Below are 15,826 nucleotides of genomic sequence, written 5' to 3'. Positions count from 1 at the left end.
TGCATATATTCTAAATGCATGTAATATATTGAAGTATATATTGGCAATATATGTAGTAATATGTTGATAAATATATTCTAAATGTATGTAATATATTGCAGTATATATTGGCAATATATGTAGTAATATGTTGATAAATATATTCCATATGTATGTAATATATTGCAGTATATATTGGCAATATATGGAGTAATATGTTGATAAATATACTCTTAATGTATGTAATATATTGCAGTATATATTGGCAATATATGGAGTAATATGTTGATAAATATACTCTTAATGTATGTAATATATTGCAGTATATATTGACAATATATGTAGTAATATATTGATGCATATATTCTAAATGCATGTAATATATTGAAGTATATATTGGCAATATATGTAGTAATATGTTGATTAATATATTCTAAATGTATGTAATATATTGCAGTATATATTGGCAATATATGTAGTAATATGTTGATAAATATAATCTTAATGTATGTAATATATTGCAGTATATATTGGCAATATATGGAGTAATATGTTGATAAATATACTCTTAATGTATGTAATATATTGCATTATATATTGGCAATATATGGAGTAATATGTTGATAAATATACTCTTAATGTATGTAATATATTGCAGTATATATTGACAATATATGGAGTAATATGTTGATACATATATTCTTTATGTATGTAATATATTGCAGTATATATTGACAATATATGGAGTAATATGTTGATACATATATTCTTTATGTATGTAATATATTGCAGTATATATTGACAATATATGGAGTAATATGTTGATACATATATTCTTTATGTATGTAATATATTGCAGTATATATTGGCAATATATGTAGTAATATGTTGATACATATATTCTATATGTATGTAATATATTGCAGTATATATTGACAATATATGTAGTAATATGTTGATAAATATATTCTATATGTATGTAATATATTGCAGTATATATTGACAATATATGGAGTAATATGTTGATAAATATATTCTTTATCTATGTAATATATTGCAGTATATATTGGCAATGTATGGAGTAATATGTTGATGCATATATTCTTTATGTATGCAATATATTGCAGTATATTGTAAAATACATGAGTAATATGTTGATACATATATTCTATATATATGTAATTTATTGCAGTATATTGATAAATATAAATAATTGTCGCTTTTAATATATTGCACGTGAATATAATATATGTGTTTATATATCTCAAAATATGCAATATTATATTTACAAATATCCACCATATTGTATTCCGATTGATATGCAAAAATGTATTAACAATATATGTACAGATATAGTGTCACATGTATGTTTACTATATTGTAGAATATATTTTAAATAATATGTAAAATTATATAGAAATATATACATAAAAATATGTACACACATTTATACCACATATTAACACAGACTAATGGATAATCTATCAAAAGCCACCTTTATTTTCTTTTAATCAGGCACACATACTAAAACTAATTTGAGGTAGAGAGCTAAACAGACCTATTACAACCACAAGAGATTTTGCACATGGTCAGACAATGTGGTTTGCTTTACATTACATAAATGTCTTGCATTACATTAACATAAATTACATTTTAAAAGAGTGACATAAAACAGAAAATATACAAAATATAAATGAAAGCAATTTAAATTACAAAGGTCTATTTATTTCAAACTTTCAGCAGTGCCGTTATACAGTTAAAAATACAATATAAACAAAATGCACAGACAATAAAAGATAAATAAATAATAAACAAACTTTCAAGGAGCTTTGGCAATGTGAAAAAGCAAAGAAATAAATTACCAAAAGAACAGGCCTTTATCCTGGCTAGGAGTCCATCTTGGCTCTTCACTGGTTTAAATTACTTATATACCCATGCTTTTGCACTTCACCTGGTGTCTTAGCTCGCATATTCTACTGTTGATGGATTTTCTAACATCAGCTTTGGCCGTGGAAACTGGTTTAAAACAGCATCTGTGGAACAAAACAACAACGATTACTCTCTCCCTTCTCACTCCTTCCCCTCTGGTTCACAAAAATCTCTCCTGGAAGAGATGCAATCAAAACTGGAAAGCACCACCTCTGAAAACTATGTACCTTGTAAAGCTTGAAGTTTTTCCTGGGTTGAGAGCATGTCTCCTTCTCAAGTTTTACTGGTGGTTAGCAAACAACTTTTAGGTGCATTACCGCCACCTACTGATTAGGAGTATGAGTTAGGACTATAGGTCACCAGAGATGTATAAAGTACTAGGGACCCAGACTTGAGTAAAAGTACAAGTGCTCTATCAAAAAAGTGACTTGAGTAGAAGTTGAAGTGCTCTTTAAGCACAGCACTTAAGTGGAAGTACTAAAGTATTAAACATGTTTTGTACTTAAGTATTGCAAGTAGTTTATTTTAAAATATACTACTCAAGTACTGAAAGTAAAAGTACAAGTATTGTGTAATGTAGTTATTAAAGAAAACAGTCAAAAGTTTGAATATAATATTGTTTATATTATTTCAAATGTTTTAGCTAAAGGACACTCACAATTCCTTTGGCTGTAGCAGGACTACAAAGACAGGACTGTTCAGATAATTTAGATTAATTTAACCAAATAATTAAATATTAGTCGATATAATGGTAATAGGTACAGTAAAGGTACAAGGTGTTTCAATGAACTTAAGTTTCCTTCTTTCACGCACACTCGCCCTTTCTCACGCATTCTCTCTCTCTCTGTCTTTCTCGCGCACTTTGGTTCTCTATTTGCTTCACTTTGTCCACAACCCCGGCTCATATTTGGGAGTGAGAGGGAGGGAGGGGTCCGCCCTTCACTATCTCCGATTGGTTTAGAACACGATTTGTGTGTGTTTCTAATGTGTATCACCGCTCTGGCAGTGATAATGTGGGTTTGGAATGATTCGTAACATTTGAGTGTAACGAGTAACTATGCAGCACATAAAAAATGTATCGGAGTAAAAGTATTAAACTCATCAAAAATATGTACTGAAGTAAAAGTGGAAGTAGGAGAAAAAATATATACTTCAGTAGAGTACAGATACTGTCTTTTAGTACTTAAGTACAGTAGTGAAGTAGTTCTACTTCGTTACTATACATCTCTTGTCAGGACCTATCAGCCTCATTGTTGCTAGTCACAGGTATGTGTCCTTGTCCTCTCCTCGCGCCTGAATCTCAGCTTCCTACTCAAGCATTATGCTCCATCGCCTTTGGCACGCATTCTGGTTGAAGCAGTCGGTGCTGAGTAGAGTACTGACAAACGTAGAAAATGAAAGAAAGGTCTCTGCTGTTTCAATAAAACTGTTATTTGTGTAATGCAGATTTTTGTCTTTAATATTTTCTTTAGGCTATATGCCATGCATATTCATGAATATGCTGTAGTTGTTTATTTGGAAAGTAAAAATTGTTAAATCATATATACATACATACATACATACATACATAGCACATCCATATATTCATGGGCATTGCTAGATATAAAGCTCTACTGGGGCACAGGCCCCCCATTTTTTGCTGACTTTTTTGAAAGCCTGCTGTGTGCAAGAAGTGTGCAACACTTCTATACAATGTCCTTTGCTCAACCCACTATTCTACAGTTCAACAGTTACTGCAAAAGATACATATATACAAGTATAATCTTCGTTATACCTAACATTATTACACATTTCTTGAAACTATGCCTCATATTCTCAAAACAGTAAAGACAATTCCATAAAGTCTCACACAATACTCCAAACATCATATTTTCAGGTCAAAATGAAGCTCTACACTCAAAACCATTCACTCTTACTGAAATACAAAACTTTTCCCTCAGACAACACACACAAGCTTTCAAAAACACACACACTACAATATAGTATTACACACTTGTGCAATCAATTCAAAACAATATATCCAAAACTGGTAAGTTGCTTGTGGTTCTCCCCCTCAAAAACCTTTTCACATGACCAAAAAGACACAATCAATGTATGCATTTTTATTCATTCATGTGCTATACACAGCACAACTGTAAATTGTAATATTTCGCCTCAACATCCCGTCTTAGTTCTGGGTCAGGCCAGAGAATCTCATCCACATCACAGGCTATATTGGTCCTAGCCAAACAGCAAGGGTAAAATCCTCTTGCCTGATCCACCCCTTGCATTCATCTGCTGATATGTCTATCTGTATGGAAGGCAATTTGATGCATTTCTTTATTCCAGTAGCATAGTCCAACAGTGTATGCACACTAAAGTTACTGTATAGAGCAGTCTTACTGTAAGTACACCTATATGTTTTCCTCCCTGAAGGCTCTGAAGATGGAGGCATAAGTAAAGCGACTCAAATTAGGCTTTACTCGTTGCTCAGCCTCCCTCATAGTCATACCATGGACCAGGACATGGTCAACTAGAGTGGCTTGTATTTCACCTTGAAATTGCTTGTCACCTTGCCCTTCATCTCCTTCCTCCTCTTTCACCACGTCCTCCTCCTCTTCCTCCTCCTCCACTATGTCCTCTTCCTCCTCCTTCACCACGTCCTCCTCCTTTCCCTCCTCCTCTCCCTCCTCCTATTCCTCTCCCTCCTCCTCCTCGACCTATTTCTTCATCATGTCCCCTCCCTCCTCCTTTACCATGTCCTCTTCCTCCTCCTTCACCATGTCCTCCTTCTTTCCCTACTCTTCTGCCTCTTCCTCTCCCTCCTCCTCTTCCTACTCCTCCTCGACCTATTTCTTCATCATGCCCTCTCCCTCCTCCTTTACCATGTCCTCTTTCTCCTCCTTCACCATGTTCTTCTTCTTGCCCTCCTCCTCTTCCTCCTCCTCTTCCTCGACCTATTCCTTCATTTCTCTGTGGATCCATTGTTTCAAAGCTCAATGAACAGATTCAGGCCCTTTTATGTATCTATTGAAGGATCTGATTGCTGTGTGTTCAATTTTGACTTTTAGTGTTTCCAGCTTGGTAATTGTTTGCTAAGCTGTGCTGACTTGAGTGAACAGTATTGAATGCTAGTGCTTTCCATATGACCAGATGGTGTAAGCACTGAGAAATGTAAGGATTTGTGTGTAGAGTTTTGAAGTAACAGTTCACCAAAACTGACTCATGTGTTAACCAAGGTGAAAAAGTAGTACACTTCCATAGTGTATTTTAAGTGCTTTATTTTCGCACACTAATTTTGTACTTAAGAAGTACTAAAGACAAATTTTTAGTATATTAAGATGTTCTTAAGATCATCTTAGTGTACTTCACTGTGCTATTTTGAGACACCATAAATATGAACTAAAATGTGCTAAAAATGTATTTAAAAAATGTATTTATGTACCACTTGTAGTAAACTTGAACCCATCTTTGTATAAAAGTTGTGTTCAAGATTAATACAAGTGTTAACTAAATAAGTTTTTTTATACAGAGATAGTATGTTAAAAGTGCATGTTAGTTCATATTCATGGTGCCTCAAAATAGCACAGTGAAGTACACTTAGATAATCTTAAGAACATCTTACATCTGTCTCAGCAACAATTCAATTCTACAGACTTGACGAGGTTTTCCTGAGATTTTTCCTCTAATGTTTCAGACCTGATCGGGTGAGGATGTAGTTCGTCTTACCTCCTTAAAACTCATCATCTCTCTTGTCTGCTTCGCTTTCCCTGCTTTGCACAAAACATGTTCATCTAAAGAAGCCAATAATGATCGAGTCAAAATAAGATTATTATTATTATTTAGAAACTTACTTTAGTCTAGTCATGTTTTCATAAGCTAACTCGCTTGGCGTCACCTTTTGAATGCGGTTGTGTGCAGATGAACGCAAAGACTTGCATGGACATGGATACGTGTGTGCACGAGTCAATGCGACTGCTTCGTCGCTTTTACAAGCGTAAATTGGGTAACTACATTGCATATAGATCCGTTTTTGCCGCGATTATCTTTGTATAGGAATACACTAGTTAACTGCTAAAATTTAAACTTGAGATTTACACCGGGACACAAAAGATTTACACTGGGGCATGTGCCCCAGTAAAAGGGATCTAGCGACGCCCCTGCATATATTGCAGTATATTAAATCATATAAAGACAAGCTATTACATGGAAAAACATAGTGCCCTTTTTGGTCTTGGTTACAATATATTTTGTATCAATATATACATGTATGGTCTATTCATATACTGCAATATAATGGAAAATATACATATTAAATCCTATATATGGGAATATACTGCCTAATATATTACATGATATTTTCTATGCATATATTACAATATATTGGGAAATATAAATATTAAATCCGATATATGGTAATATATTGCCTAATATATTACATGATATTTTCCAATATACTGCAGTATATGTTTGTTGCATAAGGGAGGCCTTAGTCAAACGGGTCGTCAGGTTTCATTTTCTCTTAAAGATCGGAAGGTGACCCTTATTTACCATATATACCCTCGCATTGGGCCCCCAATTTGCTAAATCCTCAACTGTGGATAACATAATTATGCCGCAATATTTAGTCTGTCTGGAACTAAGCTGAGTTAAACCACATCACTGTGTGACACTTCAATACATATGAACGGCCGCTACGCTAATACGATTTTGTTTTTCTCTCCCTGTCTCGTCCTCGACCCGAGGACGAGACAAACAGACCCAGTCCCGGTAGATGTGAAAGTCGGCACACCTCTGATCTACTGGCTGTCCTTCAACGTTATGCCCAGCTGATACCTGACCAACGATCACCGGCAGAACCGCTTAATCTCCGCTAAATCTCCATTTCCGTTCTCCCAAGGGTTTTTCCCTCCTAGGACTTATTTTTCCTCGGATAAAAGCACGGGGGTTTTTTTTCTCCTAGGGGGTTTTTCACCCCGGGGAGGCAGCCTTTTTGGGCTTTACCTAGCTTCCTCTTCTATACGTTGCTTTAGTAATACGTGCAATTATAATATTGAGTCATAGCCGCAGCAAATTTAACTGCTCATGCTTTCATGTATTTTGTTGTGCTATCTGTCGTTTTCTGTGCTTTTCACTGCTTCTATTTATGTAAAGCTGCTTTGAAACAATTGACTTTTGTGAAAAGCGCTATATAAATAAAATTGAATTGAATTGAATTGAATTGAAAGAAATAAGTTATTATTTATTTTTCATTTTTACCTGAAGTTCATACAAAAGTGAAATTTCTGCTTTTTTATTTGATGTCAGCTCTAAAAATATGCTGTTTGCTCTTTGAACTTAAGAGAATTGTGCCTGAACAGTCCTGGAAAAAACTGATTTTTATTTGATGATTGAGATTAAGAAGATAATGGGAACCCTGAATATGCTTCACTATAAGAAAGCCACAATAAAGTTCACAATCTAAGTTCTAACCGCTTGCTTTAAAAAAAAAAAACACTTTTTACTTTTACTACAAAAACTTAAGTACATTAAATATCAGATACTTTAAGACTTTTACTTGAGTAATATTTTAAAAGACAACTTTCACTTCTACCAAAGTCTTTTTCTAGTACAATACTTGTACTTTTACTCAAGTATTGCTTTCTAGTACTTTATACAACACTGGTCATAAGCAATATCGTCTTAAACAGTGAGTGATCCAAATTTTGTCCAGATGACAGAAAAACACGCACTACAATAAATTTTAGAACATGTAAGATGATGAAAATCTAATATGATGACTTTATTATATATATTCATTTAGTTGACTAGTGGTATACACTGATTAAAAAATAAACATTAATGGCATTAATCAAAACACTTTGTCATATTAAGAACACTGTTACTGGTGCTGTCATCCTTGGGACGTCGTCGCTGAACTTAATTGACAGCAATCAGCTGTAAACTGTTTGGTCCTGCTTGATTTTCATTAACTTTGAGCAAAATCATGAAAAGATTTTCATAAGATTCCCTGGGGTCAATGTGTTAGCATGACAGAAGCTTGATGTTGTCGTTTGAGAACAAGCAACAGGCGGCATTTTTCCATCACCCGAGTGGTTTGCGTTTCTTCTCCGCCACAGAAACCTCCATAGGTATTTCAATGCCATCAAAATTACTATTTTGTTGTTGTTTTTTTGTTGATCACGATGTACAATGTAAATGAGGAAAACTAGGATTCCATGTGAATTCAACAATTGTTGTTTACAATGCATGGAATGGTGCGCTGTGATTTGTGGAGCAGATTTATTGCACTTTACAGAGAAAGATGACTTGCGTTTATTGCGTTTTGGGAAAAGAGGAGAAAAAATGACAAAATAACACTGCGGATATCGGATTTTGCATGAAATTAAGAATTTACTTTTTAAAGGGACAGTAAGTAGGATATACCCCCATCTAGTGGTAAAATTGTATTTTGCCTTCAAACGAATAGTGCTCTCTAGAACCTCGCTTTTCCAAATGCGTGTTGCAACTACAGTAGCCGTTACGAATACACTGATCTCCTTGTCCGTTTCAGCTGGTTCACGTGTTGTGAACGAAAACACGTTGTGGTAACGCATTGGTAGGCTAGTGCTTTTTGTCCCTCTCTGCTATTATAGTTAATCAGTACGGCGGAACGACATGGAAGCCTCCTTGGACTTACCCCTTCAATGTAAGTAAAGAGAAAAAAAATTCTAAGCTTATTAAGAAAAGTCAGATCACTGGCAGAGGTAATTTGACACCAATGAGGACATATTTATGAATAAAGACATTGATTTTGATTAATAAAACACTTAAAATCCAGTCCCTTTAATACTGATCTGGTACAATATTGATTTTGGTGGTAACAAATCTTTGGTGGTAACAAAAACCATGCTACATTTTTTTTACAGGGCATATGCAGTGATAAAATATACACCTTTTGTCTCATTACACTTTATACATGTATCAGGAATATTATCATTTAACTTAGCAGGGGTTATATAACCCTTATGTGTTGTTCGGGATGTTTTCATCAACTATGGGATTTTTTTTGTCTTAATTTGGCCACAACTTTCTCTGTGTTTAAGCAAATGGAGTGATTTTTGGTGACAATTTTTATATTCGCACATATTTTGAGAATTTTTACACAGTCAACAATACACCATGGACAAATTTACTACCCTTTCATGCTGTTGGTGGATTCAAATATCCACTAAATTAAACGGCTGTAAAAATGTATCAGATGCACATTTTTCTATTTTTTTGCATAAATCTATTATTCAACCTCAATACCGATCAAAACTACCAAGTCTTTACAAAAAATTCCATGATTTTAAATCTTTAATTACTAAATTCATAAATGATGTTACTGTTTGGTGAAAAAACACAAAATGACAGATTTTCTAAATAAAAAGTGATTATGGACTGGATTTTCCCCTTTTCACAGTCTTGGCCATGTCAAAGATTAGTAAAAACATTGGCTTTGATGCATTTTTAGTTTTTGTGAGGCAACAGTTTTAATTTTTTATGGTTCTTGGCCATGACACCTTATTATCATGCAGTATTGATTGTTGGGGGTTGAAAAGAGTGAGAATTAGATGAGGCCAAGGAAGAGGACATGGAGGTGAAGTAGGAAGAAGAGGAGGAGGAAGAGGATGTGATAATGTGAGAGAGAGAGGACGACAAGAGCAAAGAGGTGAAGTAAGAGGAAGAAGACAAGGTGGAGCTGGAGGGGGATGCCATGGGTCATGAGATGAGGATGAGGCAGGTTCTAACCTCACTTAAACGAGACGTGGCAGGAACATTATTGGACACCGTGCCATAATCAATGTCCAAGGACAACGTGGTAGTAACCACTGCATGAAAAGTGGGATTTTCGTGCCCGTAAGGGCCTGTAGACCCCCGGAAATCTCCCTAATTTTCTGCAGCTTTTCTCAGTTTACAGGCAGCAAGCGTCGCGTTCATCTGTGCCACAAATTGTCGTAAACGAACCATGAAGTAGGTGGAGAGCCCCACGGGGGTGCAATGCCTCTAATTAGCATATGAATAGCAGCGAAACCTCTGCCGGCCAGGTAGAGCGTCTCTGGCATAATTAGCATGTGAATAGCAGCGAAACTAGAGTAATGGCCCACTTGAATTTACTCACTCAGTATTGGCTGAAGCCACTACTTTTAAACAAGAAAATTCCCCCGTGAATGGTTGGCAGATCACTGCAAACCAATCACAAGGGATTTTTCTTGTTTAAAAGTAGTGGCTTCAGCCAATACTGAGTGAGTAAATTCAAGTCAGGCCGTTACCCTAAAGAGGGGGGTTATTGGGCACCCTGGCTCATTATAAATGTAAACCCAAACATTAAATAATTATATAATTTATGTTATAATAATTTATTATTTATTAATGTCATTGTGCTATGGACTACACACCATCAAGGAATATAAGAGAAAACAAAGAACTTTATTTATAAACACACAGCTGTTAATTCAAAGAAAGAGCTTTAATTAGAAACACACAACTATGTACAAAGCAGCATAATGTCTCTTATGTTGTCTTCCAAACACGTCAAAAAGTGCCCAAGACATTCGGGAAGGATCCCTAAAAATCGTTGGAAAAAAGTCACTTTTGCAGGTGTATACATCTATGGTGGCGCACTTCCAAATGTCCATCTCATCCTTAGCCAACCACACGTCTCGCTTCCAGCAACTGTAATACAATCAATAAAGACAATAACTGACCTGAAAAACACTCACATTTACAAAAAACTGATCTAATATAATAAATCTTATATAAAAAACCCTTTTTGTTCCGGATCGACTCAGAGCTAAACTTTTTGCAGTTTCCGCATGTGATGCGAGTTCTGGTTGCTTGTATCTGAAGCTCCGGCGTACCGACTCATAATATGTCTTACAGGAAGCTTGAAAACAATTAAATGAGACCGATATAAAAAAAAAATTTGAAAACAAAATGCGGGTTTAAGCTCGGATCTATTAACGTATCTATTTCCTAATACAAGAATAAAAACATATTCCTTAAATCGTAATGTTACGTTACCCTTGCTCTGGTTCATAGCGCCTACAGTGTGCTTCAGAGTTATGAAGACGCCGTACAGCCTCCTAAAAATTACAAGACAAAAAACACCTCTGAGTTATAAAACACACAGCTTTAGCTTGGGCTACTTAAAAAATATGCTTATACATAAAATTATTCTTTTCGTAATCTTGGGATTGTGCACCCGTCTTCTCTTCTTGGAGTTACAAACACCAAACGTCTGTTATATGCTCGTCTTGTACTGCTGTATGATTCGTGGCCATGACCTCGCACGTGATTGGACGAAGGCGAGAAGCTCATCAGGCTCCTCCAATCACATGCAAGGTTGTCCTTTAGTACATTAATATGAAATATGCCAAAATGTAATAAAAAAATTTATTTAGGTAACACATGAAAAATTTGAACCCATATTTGTTTGAAAGATTAGTACAAGATTACTTCAAGTGGTATACATTTTTGTAATACGAGATAGTATGTTAAATGCATTTCAGTTCATATTCATGACATCTCAAATTAACACTGATAAGGACACATATGTTTTTAAGATTATCTTAAGTACTACATTTTTTTTTGCCAATTTAATCGAATCGTAACGCCTGAATCGAGGTATGAACCGAACCGTGACTTCTGTGTACCGTTCCACCCCTACCATATTAACAATGGGCTTTTAAATCTCAAATGGCCATATTAATGATGGGCTTTTCAATCTCAGGGCGCACTCACACTATCCAAACCAAACCGCGCTCGGGCGCGTTTGACCCCCAAAGCCTGGTTTGTTTGACTAGTGTGATCGCTCTGTTCCACGCCCGGGCGCGGATTGGTTTATCGCGCTGCGGCCGGGTTGCAGAGGTGGGCCGGAGCGCGGTTCACTTGGGCTCAGGCGTGGAAGGCTTTGGTGCGCAATTGGGCCTGAGCGGGATTCAAAAGGTGAAGACGTCATTTGCGCGACCACTCACCTTTTTCTGCCTCCGTAAAAACCTTTTGATGCGAGCAGCGGGGTTCCGTGAATGTCAAGCTGCACACGTTACAGATCAACTAAGCAATATGATGACATGTGAGAGGGCTGTCTGTAATCGCGCACCAAACGACTCCGAATAAAAAACACAGACTTATCATTACGGTGGGTTCCAGTGTTAAGCACGCCTGGACTCGGATTGATATAAAGTACAGCGTGAGTGCGTGCACCTGGGGGAGTAGGGAGGGGTGACAATCGCGCTGGGGCATGGTTTGGTTTGGATAATGTGAGTGTGCCCTCAAATGGCCATATTCATGATGGGCTTTTCAATCTCTAATGGTGGTGCTGAGTATGTGCATTGCATGTGTTTTAAATATGTCCTTTACATTTCCATAGGATGACTTTGTGAAGAATGGGAAATCCTTGCTGAGGAGCAGAGTGAATCCTATCCTCACATACAAGATGGGGTGGGGCATGGAAGTGATCAGTCCAAAAGTGAAAAACCAGAACACTTGTTGATTAAACTTTTGACCATGATGAAATTGACTGGTATCCTCCGTGACGACTTCTTACAGTATGTGGTTTGTCCAAAATGTATGACAGTGTACATGCTTACTGAAACCTATGAGCTCAGACGGGATGGTATTAAGGTTTGCAGGACATGTGGTCACATCCCATTCTACAATCACCCACAGCAGAGGTCTGCATTAGGGAAGAACTGTGTCTCTGCCTTGCTAAGAAAGGCTACATATTCGAGCGGTGAAGAGTTTGTCCATCCAATACATTCTTACTGTTACAAGAGTGTTGTGCACTCTGTTTCCACCCAACCCTTCAAAACGCATTGAAGGCGTCGACATCCCATTATTAATATTAGCTGATCCAGCATATCCCCTACTCTGTTGGATACAGAAGCCATATTCAGACAATGGTCACTTGACAGATGCTCAGAGGTAGCCTGGTCCAACCAGACTCTCGTACATTCATTTCATTTGTACAGAGAGTCTGGCCACGCTCCATTGCAAAGCGTTACTTCCGTTAAGGAGGGTCCATTGTTGAAGTTTAAAACTATTGGATCTGCCCAGAGTCACTCAGGATCTGTCAAAGCCAATCGCTAACGTGTGGTCGTGACATACATCATGCACTGAAACCGGCCGGAAACAACGAGTCAGAATAATCAGACAAACAAAACTTAGCAAACCTGGTTCTTGCTCTGGCTTTAACTTCTGTATATTCAGCAGTTTTGCAACAACGGACCGAATAGATTTTCTCACGTCTTTCTCCGCTGCCATTACTGAACTACAACTCAAACTGACGCATGACCTCAACGTCATCGTTCTTAGCCACCCCCATCTGTTCGCTGATTGGTCCTGCAGATTTTTGCAGGAGAAAACGAAACTCTATAGAGCCATCCCAGACGTACTGCTGAAGCGAAATGAAAATTAAGCGGAAGCACGTAGGAGGGCGGAGCCAGGCTAGCTCAGAGGCACTTTAATTTTAAATTAAGCCAAAGCAGGATGGCAGTAGAGATGGCTTTTGGAAGACTTAAAAGAAGGTGGAGAAGCCATGCACACAGATGCGAGCACACCATCAAGGCAATCTGACGCGTGGTATTAACTTGTGCCGTGGTATTAATTTGTTTCCAGACCCTCATATGTCCCACCCACTTTTTCAATTGGTTGAGTCTAAAGTTAAAATATCGGGACTAATATAATATGCATGCATATGTGCACCCATGGAAATTATGGTAAACACACAGCAGGAAGTGACCATTGACTTCCATAGTAGGAATAGAAAATATAATGGAATTTAATGGGTAATATCACTTGTGTGTTTACAATCATTTATCAAAATATTTTTCTTCATTTATCACAATACTTTCAAAATATTTTTTCCCTACTATGGAAGTCACTGTTCACTGCTGTGTGTTTACCATCATTTCTCAAAATATCTTCTTTTGTGTTCATCAGAAAAAAGAAATTCATACATGTTTAGAACAACATGAGGATGAGTAAATGATGACAGAATTTTCATTTTAAAGTGAACTATCCCTTTAAAAAATGTGAGTAAACTGGTTGCTATAAAATAATTAAGCAATGGTAACTTTCAAAAATGTAGTTCATTTAACTTTGCGAGTTTTGCGATATCAAATACTTTGCAGTTATTACACATTGAACTTAAATATGTGACCAGTCACGGAAAGTAGGGACACAAGTCAGATCTGGGACATTTTGAGTTATTCACAGATTCTGAAAGTGCAGATTCTAAGCTTTCCAACAATGTGTAACACATGGAAATCTGATAAGGTAGGCACTCCAAAATTCTTAATGCTGAGAAAACGGCTTTTAAAGTTTGTGCCTTTTAACCCAACTCAGCTGCTGGGAGGGACAATAGGGCTCATTTACATCTCATTGAGATAAGCCGTACCCTCTGTAAAGCTCCCCCATGTGCTTTACAGTTTATATAAAAAAATTATCTTAGCATCTTTAAGGCAACTCTTATGTACATTGAATAGAAAAATAAACTCTTATACTATAGATAATTTTTTCTATTGAAAGAGTGCCTAATCCTATAACTGTAATTATAAAATAAGGAAACAACACACAGATAGCTATTAATGTTTGTTTATTAAATATTTCACACAAGCATGCAAAAACATTTATCTGTCTTCATCACCTTCAAATGTTACAACCGATATAGCCTCTGATATCTTACGGTCCAACTCATCTGACGCCAGACCGATACATTCTTCCTCGTCTTCGTCTTCATCTTCGCTCAGTTGTAGATTAGTGATATTATTCAGTCGTATAATGTCGCTTTCATCGTCGCTCAGATCGTCTTCAGAATCAGTGAGCCCTTGTTCATAATCATCCGGCGTGTACTTTTAATGAATTCCTTTAAACTTTTGTATTGGTGTTGTATTATTTGTACTGTGTGCTGTTTATATTTCACACAGAAACATTTACTAAGCCTTTTCCAGTTACTGAACAGTTTTGTTGATTCTCCTTAATGTAAATGCATTTTTTGGTATTGCATCTATTTAATCCGCAATAAAAGACGCGAACGCGATCTCTTCCATTGCTGACGTTTGGAGTCCACAACACAGCGAGATTCATGAAGCGTTTAATGAGTGAGGCTTGCCTGCACTTTTTTCACTCCTTCTCTCACTGCAGCCGGCTAGGCGGCTACTCTCGCCTATATTTCAGGCGAGGCAAGCTGCATCTCAAACAAGCCTTTTTTGTGTATGTGTTTGTCTTCATGTTGTTGATGCAAGAACTGATGTCAAAGTACCGCGAGAGCGAGTTGAATTAAACTACTCCATAAGATTTCTTAAAGCGCTCTCGCGATACTTTGACATCATCCGACTGTGGCGCCGCATAAACTCAGTGACACGGAACTACAGTCACGTGACTTCACGCTCGAGCCAAAAGAGAAGACAATGCTGAATAAAGTTGTAATTCTTGCTATTTTTGGACCAAACTGTATTCTCGATGCTTCAACACGTTCTTACTGACCCACTGATGTCACATGGACTACTTTGATGATGCTTTTATTACCTTTCTGGACATGGAAACCGTACATAGATTTTCAATGAAGGAGACATAAAGCTCTCGGACTAAATCTAACGTTAAAACATCTTAAACTGTGTTCCGAAGATGAACGGAGGTCTTTTGAGTTTAGAACGACATAAGGGTAAGTCATTACTTATATTATTTTCATTTTTGGGCGAACTATCCTTATTCACTAGTCACGCTGTTCCCTGTGGGGGCGGAGGCAAAAACACAAGCTTATACAGTATGTAAATATACACAAAGACAATGACGCCCCCCGCTGCACGCTGGAATCTCAGTAAAAACAAGCTGATTTCCACCGCAAAATGTACGCTTTTAAATATACAAAAACTGCTATCTCAAACATGGACAGGCTTCTTCGTGATCTCAACTA

At 36.7% G+C, this 15,826-nt stretch overlaps 2 long non-coding RNA genes across 4 annotated transcripts in view; one reads left to right on the top strand and one right to left on the bottom strand.

Annotated features, from left to right (window-relative positions):
- Window positions 1-15,826, top strand: part of LOC135718172 (uncharacterized) — a 100,427-nt gene that overhangs the window by 66,106 nt on the left and 18,495 nt on the right. The gene's annotated exons all lie outside the window — the stretch shown is intronic.
- LOC135718423 (uncharacterized) lies at window positions 1,457-2,192 on the bottom strand. The gene is made up of 2 exons (XR_010520779.1): window positions 2,136-2,192; window positions 1,457-2,012 (listed from the first exon to the last, which is right to left on the bottom strand). It is a non-coding gene; the product is annotated as an uncharacterized lncRNA (long non-coding RNA).

The sequence above is a fragment of the Paramisgurnus dabryanus genome, chromosome 10 (assembly GCF_030506205.2).
Source record: "Paramisgurnus dabryanus chromosome 10, PD_genome_1.1, whole genome shotgun sequence".
Lineage (NCBI taxonomy): Eukaryota > Metazoa > Chordata > Actinopteri > Cypriniformes > Cobitidae > Paramisgurnus > Paramisgurnus dabryanus.
This window is presented reverse-complemented; position numbering and strand designations above follow the sequence as displayed.